General features: G+C 33.3%; 1 long non-coding RNA gene across 1 annotated transcript; it reads right to left on the bottom strand.

Moving 5' to 3' along the window:
- Positions 1–1,209: 1,209 nt before the first annotated feature.
- Positions 1,210–8,759, bottom strand: LOC111514771 (uncharacterized). The gene is made up of 2 exons (XR_002723427.2): positions 8,541–8,759; positions 1,210–1,590 (listed from the first exon to the last, which is right to left on the bottom strand). It is a non-coding gene; the product is annotated as an uncharacterized lncRNA (long non-coding RNA).
- Between the last annotated feature and the right edge of the window lie 3,218 nt (positions 8,760–11,977).

Raw genomic sequence — 11,977 nt, 5'->3', positions numbered from 1 at the left:
TAAATCAATAATTTCCATTTGGACTTCTGGAGCCAGGGTTTCAATGTCAGAATCAAAAGGATTTTGAAAAAGCTTAATTTCATTCTCAATGACATCAAAATCTGTAAAACGAGTAAGTATCAAAATGTATCTTCAAAGCACTCAAAGTTTCGATTGCAAAATTGACGGGAAATTCAGTCTCTGTAGGGTGGCTGAGTATTTCACATGTTTCAAAATGTGTGAAACATTTTTTACGTAATTGCGATTGAAATAGTATTATTTTCTGCCTGAAGGATTTGATATTGGTGTATAAATCAGGTATAAGCTGATTTTCTCCTTGCAATCTCAAATTCAGTTCGTTCATATGATTTGTCAAATCGACGGAGAAGGCTAACTTCCACATCCATTCACTATTTTCTAAATCGGCAAAAGGGCGCTGTTCTCATTTAAACTTTTCCGCAACTAACCCAGCGTACGGCAGTATGATATGGTAAATCATTTTCTCCAATCTGTTGAATAGCCCAGTGGATCTGATATGACTGGTTTTATAACTTCTGACTTATCCAAACATTTTCCGCATAAGGACTGTTGATGAATGATAAAATGTAAGACTAATGGTTTTGAACCACCATCATTTTCTATAGCCTTTGACAAAAATGCAATCACTCCTTTATTTTTACCATACATATTTTTGCCTCCATCAGTTGTTATAGATTTTAAATTTCTCCATCGAAGGTTCTTTTTATTAATGGCATTTTCAACTCCCTTAAAAATATCTGCCCCAGTCGTCGTGCCGTGAATACTATCAATATCAAGAAGTTCTTCATACACTTCATTTCAAAAATCAGTTTGCAAAACCACTCACTACCTCACCTAACCCCACGATCACACGACACTGATAAAGACATATTTTGAAACGGACAAAAAATTAGTATTCAGCCAGTCCAGCTAGCCGAGCCTTTATTCCTCAACTACATTTGATAGCACGTTTACTATCTGGGCGACTAGGGGCCTCAGGCAAGAAATGTTTATAACTGCACTCTTATTTTTATTGCCGTTCCAATTGGGAATGGATAGACTATACTAGAGCTGCTGCCACCATTGATGAAACGAGAAAAAATTTTCTTCTGTTGATACGAAATTATTGGGAACAATAAAGATTGGAGAGTTTTTTTTAATGGCACGAATACCATCTCCAAAAATATCATTCAAGCTACAAAAAAAACTTCATTAATGAAATATTGTATTTAATAAATAATTAATGATAACGGTTTAAATAATCTATGAATGGTTGATGTGATGTTTGCAAGATTCTACAACATTCTCGTTTGATGTAAGCAATTTTAAGTGAATGGTCTGATATTTCTTCCAGGGCTTGTTGATTGAATTCGTCTATATCTTCAATAATATCTAATAGTGTATTCTCATCAATATTGGTTTCACCCGATTTTTTCCATAACATCATTGCATAATTCTCACCAGGACCACATAGTCTTTTTAAATATTGCTCATATATTGTTCTGCATAAAGGATGTTCTAAAACATTGCTTATCCTGTCGCTGAATGATGCTATTTGTTGAGGGGTGAACTTGATGTTTGCCATTAGTTACCCTGAAAAAAATTAAAAATTTATACATTTGCGGCATCTTGTACAGAGTGGACCAATTTGAACACTTTTGAATGAAAACTCCAGTTTTCAAACTAGACACATGAAGACTGATGGCTGTGGCTGGTGGTCAAATTTTATGACAAACTTAACAGTGAAAACCGTATAGGTTTTTTTCATGTTGACCTTGAAACGTACACTTTGATCGAATAGGCTTTGGAGGACGAGGCGATAAAACAGAAAGAAATGATTCAGTAGTAGCTATCAAATGTTGAGAAACGCAAATAAAACTGATAATAATTTATACTATACTAGTACTATGTTGCTCTCTCTCTCTCTCTATTTTGGATGCTCCTCCTGTTACATAACAAAAGCTTCGTCGGGGGACAAAGACTGTCTTGCCGTTTGCAAGTCTGTGTCCGAAATGAGGTCTACTCACTATTGTCTTCTTCATAAAATAGTATTGTTGCGATCCCACTCCCACGTGGACATTCTGTCCACCCGGCCTCCAACCGGCGTGAATGGGAGCAGGTATTATAAATATTTTACACAAACACAAACAATTTTTATTAATACTATTATTTTTAAGATTGCTGGCTCGTTATAAAACGGCGGACATCACAACACAAACTGAATTCCGTCTCCAAAAATGGCGTCTGCGTACCTTCTTTGTGGACGATCGCTATCGGCACGTCCGTCCACCACCACATCGGAAACGGAACTCATCTACTATGTTGCTGTATCGCTGCTGTTCCAGCTGTATCGCTGCTGTTCCAATGTTTTGACAGAATTAGAATTAACGAACTTAGGCATGCGCAGCGTTATAGAACAGTGCTTTCAAAATATTGTTCTGCAGCACCATCTAGTGGCCACTTACAGAAAATGTGATGGCCTAAAAACCTTCTCTATGAAAAATTACCTATACATGTCAAGTTTCATCACGATCTGTTGAGCGATGTAGAAGTTTATCACTTACCAACCAACCAATCAACAAACATCCATTTTTATATAGGTTATTTCAAATGATGCAACTAATTTTCCTGTATTTTCAGTATTTTAATATTAAATTTCACAAAAAGGATTTGAAGCTTTATATCTTCTATTAATTATCTGCGAGCGCTTTCGACAGCTGGTCGTACTGTCATCTTCTAGGTACTCCTCAAACTGAACTTGTCATCCTGTCGCCTGCCTCTTTATACGGTTTAAACAAAACCATACACATTCCTAGAGAAGATCTAACACAAAGAATAGTACCTGATGCAGTACAAATACAGGCAAATTCTCCTGAAGTTCCTGAAATACCTGAGTTGAGACGTTCGGACCGTATAAAGAGGCAGACGACAGAATGACAAGTTCAGTTTGAGGAGTGCCTAGGAGATATAAAGCTTCAAATCCTTTTTGTGAAATTTATTATTAAAATATTAGATTATATATGAGATTTACTACTAATAAAAGAAACTTCAACAATAATAATAATTATGATAAAGAACAAATAATGAAATATATTTCTTCAGAGAAGGTGTTCGACATGTCTACCAGCTTCTCCTACAGACAGGTGACAGCTTTTCTGAACGTATTTTGCCGAATTGATTAGTTTAATAAGAGTGAGAGGGGCAAAACTTTGCATCAGTGCCGTTTCCAATTCATATCTAGAATTGGTCGGCAATTTGAAAATAAGATCTTTCAACCTTCTCCAGAGGTAAAAGTTAGGTTCTGTTGGGTCCTTGGTTAGCTATATAAATATTACCAAAATTTGCAGCCAAAAAATTGGTGACATTTGCAGTGTTGAGATGAAGGTCCGTATTGAAAATATATTTTTCTGAGCTCCATTACTGTGTTTGAAAATTGAACAAAAATCACTAATTGAAGAGCGTCCTTACTGCTTAAATCAAAATTTGCTACCAGTAAAGATTTACATTCTGTTTTATCGCCGCATCGTCCAAAGCCTACTTTATCAAAGTGTGTGTTACAAACTTATGATGCACTGTTTGGAACCTTTGGTGTAGTGATCAGTATTACTGGAGTTTTTTCCCAACACCAAATCGTTATTTTTAACACCTCGACACGCGTTTCGATCACCAAGTGAGCCTTTTTTCTCTAGTAATTCCCTAAGGTATTGCAAGGTCTGTGGAATTGGGACGCTAGGAAATAAGGAACTAACATCAAAATAAACACCACATACACTACAGAGCCTTTTGGGAAGTCCAAAAGACAAAGTCGAGAATTCGAAAAAGTCTGGAATTTACGAAATTGAATGGGCAGTATATAGTATGGACAGACAAAAAGATCTATTAAAGTAAGATATAAGGAACAAACACATAGCACACTTAAAATATGGAAGACCTGAAAAATCAGCAGTCGCCCATCATATTTTGCAACAAAACCATTCCATAGACTTCAGTTCATTAAGATTACTTAGACAAGTTAACAACAACATGCAACTATGCCTATGAGAGTGTAGAAATAAGTAAACACAATAATATTATGAATAACGATGACGGACCTATACCAAAGAACATACTATATAGCAAATAATATTATTGGGTTTACTGATTACTACATAAGGACACATTGCAAAAAAAAATTTAGATAGGCAATATTGTGAAATTAATTTTTATATAGATGAAAATTGTTTTATATAAACATATATTGTAAAATAATAGGTAAGGCAAATTTGTAAAATTAATTTACGTCGGTATACCTGTATGGGTGGTACACCTGTATGGGATACCTATATAGCATAAACAGGGTTAGCTTCCCATTAGTTTCTAGTTTTAATCTTCCTCTTTGAAGATGTTCATTTGGTGATCAAAACACGTGTCGAGGTGTTAAAAATAACGATTTGGTGTTGGGAAAAAACTTCAGTAATATGTGTATTACAAAGTCTACATGAAGAAACCTAAAACCTCTGTATTTCAAAGATGACTCTAGCAAAACATCAAGTGTGCTACATTTTTGGAAAGGTAGTTTTAAGCTCTATTGAAAAATGCAGGAATATACAGATTGTCTCATTAAAAAAATAGTTTTCCATCAATAACTATAGATATCTCATTTGAACAAATAAGTTTTTTACACCTTTGAATTATACCTAAAAAGTGCTTTGGAAATGTTTTCATAGAATCTAGAAATGCTTGACAGGAAAAAGTTAGAGCAACTTTTCGAGAATGCGCATTTTCGAAAAACATGCTGTAACTTAGAAACGATGATAGATCTCGGTATGCGGTTTTCACCATCAGGTATGTCATAAAATTTGATTTTCAGACATAGCCATCAGTTTTCATCTATCTAGTTTGAAAACAAGAGTTTCCCTAAGTGTCAAATTTGGTCCACTCTGTACATGTAAAAAATTTTGGAATTGAGTTGCAATGGTGATCAACTAGTAGTTAAAAGAGGCATAAACATTTGAGAGGAAAAATAAGATAGTTTAACTAAAGATGAGGAAGTAAGGAACGGTATCGTCATATCGACTGTAAATGTAAATTTTGTTCAGTTTCGATGGAAAATAAGGAAAATGATAAAATCATAAATAAATTAAGTGAGTCTCCATTATGTTTTTTTTGTATTTTTCTATTCAACAGCGCTGATAGGTATTCGGTTCCCCAACTTAAGTTGTATGGGTTTCGCTCCAGGTGGTGGGTAGTCCCCTCCACGATATTACTCCGCAAATTGAGAGTAGAAAGGTGGGCTTATTATGGCTACCCAGAAGCAATAACAAAGTCACTATTGCAAAAGATGAAAGTTGTTTTGCCGATGGGGTAATATAAGAGAAATACAAGGGTGGGTCAGTGAAACCAAAACGAAGCCATTTTCTCATAAATGGCACCCGGAAAAAATTCAATCGGACCCGTCGATTTTCATTTTGAGAGAGAAATTATCTATTATCAACCTCAGCATTTCCACCCTCTCGGCGAGGTGAAATCCAACCTTTGAATTTTAAATGGGATCTTGAATAAAAGCCGTACCTCATTTGAAAGGTAGATTTCTTTTTTCAAAGGTTCCCACTTTTTGAAATTTGATGCAGTAGTTTCCCAGAATAAAAACTTTACTAAAAAATCTAGCAATAAACGATAGTGAAGCGTCTTACTTTCAATACTAATGTTTCAGTGTGCTGCTATTCTATTTCAATTCAACGATTACTTCAGTTTTTGTCAATCATTCTACAAATGAATGGTCGATATTTATTATTTCACAGATTTTGTCCGTGACCATTTCGAATTTTATTATTTTTTCTCAAAATGGTTCATTCGTATGCAGAGTGTCGATAATTGAACTTCATTTTGAAAATGGTAGGTGCACTAGTACTACAGTACAGTTGTGACAGTACATGACTAAAATCGTAGCCAAATTTATAAAGACAGGATTGATAACAAATCGAAGAAGGAATCCCCAACTGAAAGCAGAATAGCGTGGAAAAGAACAATCGATAACATTTCAAATGAGATACCCCATTTAGGATATTAGACTATCGAGGGGGCGAAAATGACAAGATTGACAATAGGCGCAAAAAGTTTTCCCCTCAAAATAAAAATCGACGGGTCTGGGCGAATGTTTTCCCAATTAATGAGAAATTGGCCTTGTTTCGTTCTCACTGGTTCACTCTGTATGTAAGATAACAGCAGTGAAAAGGTCATTATAACCATATAAATAATACCACAAGCACTAGTATTTTAGCCTTCTTCAAAAATTGTGATTGAGGTGTCATTCGATTTGTAATTTCACACAGGTAATTTATGATTTGAGGCAAGTTACGCTAATGAATAGTTTAAAAGTTTCAAACAATCAAACAAAAAGAGATTCGTTTTTTGCATTTTTCTCAAAAAATATTGCAAAAAAATCCGTAAAAATCAGAAAATACACTAAAATTTATGATTGATAAAAAATAAATAGTCAATTAATATGTGTTCTCATGCAATGACATTTTTTTAAGAAACAATTTTTCTCTTGCCTTTTTTTCCTGCAGTGATGAAATCACAAATGAAAAATTTTTAATTATCTCATTCACAATGCATTTGTTTTGAAGGAATGATGGAATCATAAAGGAAAAGTTTCAATTATCTCATAATCAAGCATTATCCTGAGATAATTAAAGATGTTCCTTTGTGTTTGTTTTGTTCTAAATGCATTAGTCATGCATTTTTTGAAACAGATAATTAAATTTCCTTTGTGTCATTTTAAACAAATGCATTGATCATGAAATAATTAAGAATGTTCCTTTGTGATTCTATCAATAAAGGAATAAAGACTTTGAAGAGAGAAATCATCTAAAAAATGTATTGCACATGAACTATTTATTTTTGCTACTAACTTAGTAAATTAATATTGAAGAACCATTTTCTTAAATCATAATTTCTACTATCCTTTGATATTATGAAAAAAATCCTAATTATTCATTTATTTAAGTATTTGATAACAATTTCTTATAAACAAATAAAATTTCTACACCAATTTTTTTTCATACGAAATGATACCACCTATCATTTCGTATGAAAAAAGTTGTTTCATTCTCTTTGATTCCATTTTCAATATTCTTATATCTTTCAGTTTGTCTTTCTTGTCTTGTTTCTGATCACAATGATCAATATAACTTTCAAACAATTAAAGATACGACAAAAACACTTCAGGTCTTTTTTGTTCTCAAATCAAAAAATTCAGCACTCATCCAGAACTCTTAATCAAATATTCATTTTATTATTTAACTAATCACATCTGAAATGAAATATGAAACAGCTTGAGGAAGCTATTGTATAGCGAAACACATGAGAAAAGAAAATTCAAAAACTCATTTCAAATAAACATGTAATGAATGAAATTTCCTGAGCTTATTTATCAGTCAGTTACCAATTTCCACATTTGAAAACATTCAGTAACGGGGAGTTAATTAGTTCTATTTGGTCATTCAGTAAATGACACGAATTCTTAACTCTATTCATTTCTAGACATTCTAAAAATTTAGTTTCAAACTTTTCTCTTCTCAATGTAACATGTCATAGTCACAATTGAACTCATGTTCTTCTACCAAGAAATGGTTTGCAAATGTGATATTGATCTTTCCTTTCAAAAACCTACTTCTATGCTCTTCAATTCTTTGGGAAAAAGTTCTTCCCTGTTTGTCCAATATTCTCACTCAGGTACACATTTTCAACATTGATTGGGTAGGTATAACTTGGGTTCTGAAAATTTGGGTACTTCATATTGTTAAAACACAAAACATTGGATATGTAGATTTAAGTTCGTATAGACTAGATTTTAATGTGTTCAATGAAGTCACATAAGGTTCTTTTAGTGCTTTTGTTTTGCATGAAACTATGTTGAGTGGACAGAAGGTTAGAATTAAAAATATCAAGTTGTTTCTACAGTCAACAGTTTCAAAAAGACAGTATTGTCAGTATCAATAGTGTGATTAAAAACAAAATTTGGAACTTCGGTTTAGTACTTGTTTCCTAAAGATGCAGTAACTTATGCTGTGTGTACTAGGTTCATATTGATGAGCTTGAAATCAAAGCTTTATAACGTGATGATTTAATGCCAGTTGATCTTGTTATTTGAAAGTTTATTTTATGTGCAATTCCTTTGTGACCGTGTCATAAGACAATAGCTAAGTAGCAATTGAACAAAGGAGCCTAATAAAAAGCTGATGTACAGCTAAAGAAATAATTGTTCTACATTAGAAAGGCTGATCTGAATAATAACCATAAGATGACTAACTGTACAGTAATGGGCATCATTAGATACATTCTAAGAATTGTCAAATAGGGAATACACTCAATAATAAATGGTATCATCACTCCAAATATATATTTATTTCTAGTGTATCATAAACAAATATAAAAAAAGGCAAATGTGAAACGTGAAAACAAAATGAATTGTGGTTGTGTTGAAATGCATTGAAAATACAAAATAATAAAGTAAATAACGTCCATAAAAAGCATACAAATAGGTTACTCCTACTACTTACATTCTTACATATTTCTTTTGCGTACTTGTACTAATTTTACTCGTGCAATAAAAATGCAGTATCTTTGGTACTTTTCAACTAAAAACACGATATATTTTATCACATTGCAAAATAAAGTCTACATTTATTTCTATATTTCGTGACCTTAGAACCTTTCAAACATTGCTCCATCTTTCAAATTTTCTATCGATAACATAACCTTTTACAGGGATGCCACTCGATATTACATTTTCGTACTACGTTTAAGATAATTTAGTAATAAATTCAGTGACTTTTAAATAACGACCCCCTTCAAAATATAATAATGTGGAAGAAGTTTCTTAACACGTGAAAGGTAAATAATATCGTATCACAGAATATATCTCATATTTGTTTCATAAAGAAACTATAGCGTTAGAACCTTCCAAATATTCAGAAAGTCTTTGTAACGTGAGTCTTTGCCATATTTGAAACTAAAGAATGTTTATAGAGTCTGGCAACCATAGAGTATCTCCATACTAGCTCAATAATTGTGCAAATTTGAAAATTACGTAAATATTTTCCTGTTAAACACGACATTTTGAACTAATATTATTGGAACCAATTCAAAGGTAATGGTTCCGATGACATATAATTGGAAATTTATAATGCATTAATGATACTAACCTGGTACGATTGTATATTGAAGTTGTTATATTTTGGTGGAACGCTGTTCATCGTTGATATCAGCATCAACTTCCATCAAACCTCCTCTATAAGGTGCCTCCCAGTGTTTGCGATCTTGGTGTTTTAAATAAAATATAACTATGGTTTGAAAGATGCGATGAAAATTATAATTCTAGTGATTCCAAAAAATAAAAATAAAATCAACACTGTAACTGAAGAATTATGATTCGATCTGGCAACCTTGCCAGGTCACCGAAGTGGCTACCCTGAACTTCAAAGGAACGTTACTCACAAAACAGTCCTTTGTGATTTTATTCATATGTGACGTTGCAGAGGCGGAGACTATGTTTTTCAAGTCTTGGTTAACTATCGACTGATAGTTACCTCAACTGAAATAGGACGTAAGGATTATTTGTCAGTTAAAGTTAATTATCAGATCATGTCAAGTGAAATAGTGATTAACTATATATTTTTTTTTAATACTTCATGATTTTTAAATACCTTTCCTTTACTGGTAAATTTTCTGACCGAGTACAAAAATCGAAGTTAACTTCTAAGTAATGGTTACCTACCTGATCAACACTTTAACCATCGTTTGTATAACCAGATCTAAGATGCAAATTATGTTCCTTGTTATTTTTTGGATTGTCAACCTCTTCTATATAATCTAACAAGTAAATACATCTAAACCTAGATAAAGAGAAGCAAACCAAAAAGTTTCAGAGTAATATGAACCGTATAATTAGTCAGTAAATTGTCCTAATTTTAAATTTAGCCTGTAAGTGAAATAGATTTATTGAAATAATTTTAACATAATCAGCTTTCTTAAATAAAAAAACTATTTCTGTACTCCAAACTTCAAAAGTTATTGGGTGGGATATGACTCCGTTAGGATATGTATATTTACTTTCCAAAACGTTTGCGATGTACAGGTTGGGGCACCCCATACCATACGGTCCCTGTAAACCAAACCATTAATTTTCACGAGAATTTCTCTTTTCATTATATGTATATGCATTAAGGCTGCAGAAGGAAATTATTTTGAGTCTACCGGGTGGCTCAAAAAAGTGCGACATATCAAAGTTGTGTATTTCGTTACACTTTTGAATAGATCTGAAAAAAATAATATGCTTTCATATGAGTTACTATGTACCTAACTATACCCGTTCTCCAGTTATTGATGTTTTTGTGAAAATGCTAGGTTCAATTGGAAATTAAATAACATCGAAATTGTCCATTCATATAATTCTTGGTGCATCTGAATACTATACGGGTGAAATTTGTATTTATTTATTACCCTAGAAATACTCTGCTTATCCCTGTATCTTTCTCGATCTCACGTTGATTCGTATAAGGTTTGTCTGTGATTGGTCCCATGATAAGACATTCATTTTCCCAATTTCCAATGATAGGTATTGGTCTACTTGACTTTTTATACCGAAATTCAGTTGTTACGCCAGCAATGCAAAGTACGGAAATCGCATTTAGAAAATGCCAAAATTACGTACTTTTTAGGTGCTTTTTAGGTACCGAAGTCAAAAATTAGGTGCTCTGTAACTTACACCGCAACTCAACACTCAAAGTTGTGCCTCATTTTAATTTTATTTGAGTTTATAACCCTTTTTATTTTCATAGTGCCTTCACAATACTTAGTTAATTATGGGTGACTACGAAAAAGATCAACAGCACCTTATGCAACTTTGGAGTGAAGACATATCTGATGAAGAAGAATTTTTACAATCTGGAAGTGATTCTGAAATCGATCATTTGAGTGTTTAAAGTGAACATTCGGATACAGAATATGTAGAGGCGGACGAGGGACAAACGCAACAAAATATAGAGGAACATAATGTCGAAGAAGCTGATCAAAGAGAAGGTACCAAATTTAGAAATAGCGGGTTTTTTACGGCAAAAGATGGTCTAACACGTTGGAATAAGCATTTTCCTTCGCGACAAGTCCGAACAAGAGCAGAAAATATTATAACTAAATTATCAGGGCCAAAAGCAGTTGCTCGTAATGCAAAAACACCATTAGACTGCTGGAAACTGTATTTTGGCGATAACATGTTAGTTGATATTATCAGATGCACTAATGTAATGATGTCGGAAAAAAGTGTACAAAGATATGTTGCCAACGAAAATAATAAAGTAGAAATGAATGGTCTGTTTGGTCTTTTATACCTTGCAGGCGTTGTTAGAAACAATCATCGAAGTTTACGGGACTTATGGGCAACCGATGGAACAGGGATGGTAATTTTTCGATCAGCAATGTCCTACAACAGGTTTTTATTTTAGACGTTGTGTTTGCGCACTGACGACATTAAAACTAGGGCGGTCAGAAAGTAAACTGATAAACTTGCTCCTGTGAGAACTGTTTTTGAAAAATTTGTCAGTAATTCCCAAGAAGCATATACACCCGGCCAATATCTTACTATTGATGAAATGCTTCCAGCTTTTCGTGGCCGATGCTCGTTTCTTCAATATATGCCGAATAAAACTTTTAAATACGGCCTGAAGATACAGGCACTTGTAGATTCGCGTACTTTTTACGTCCTAAATATGGAAATGTATGCTGGAAAACAACCAGAATGTGAATTTTGTCTCAGTAATTCACATTCTGAAATAGTGCAAAGGTTGATTAGACCTGTATCTGGCACAAATCGTAATATTACGTTTGATAATTGGTACACTAGTTTGCCACTTATAGATGTCTTACGTAGTGAATATAAACTAACCGCCGTCGGAACAGTAAGGAAATATAAGAAAATAATTCCACAACAGCTTTCAAATGT

This window comes from Leptinotarsa decemlineata, unplaced genomic scaffold (assembly GCF_025532065.1).
Source record: "Leptinotarsa decemlineata unplaced genomic scaffold, Ldec_3_MD MMD2_tig00026358_RagTag_RagTag, whole genome shotgun sequence".
NCBI lineage: Eukaryota > Metazoa > Arthropoda > Insecta > Coleoptera > Chrysomelidae > Leptinotarsa > Leptinotarsa decemlineata.
This window is presented reverse-complemented; position numbering and strand designations above follow the sequence as displayed.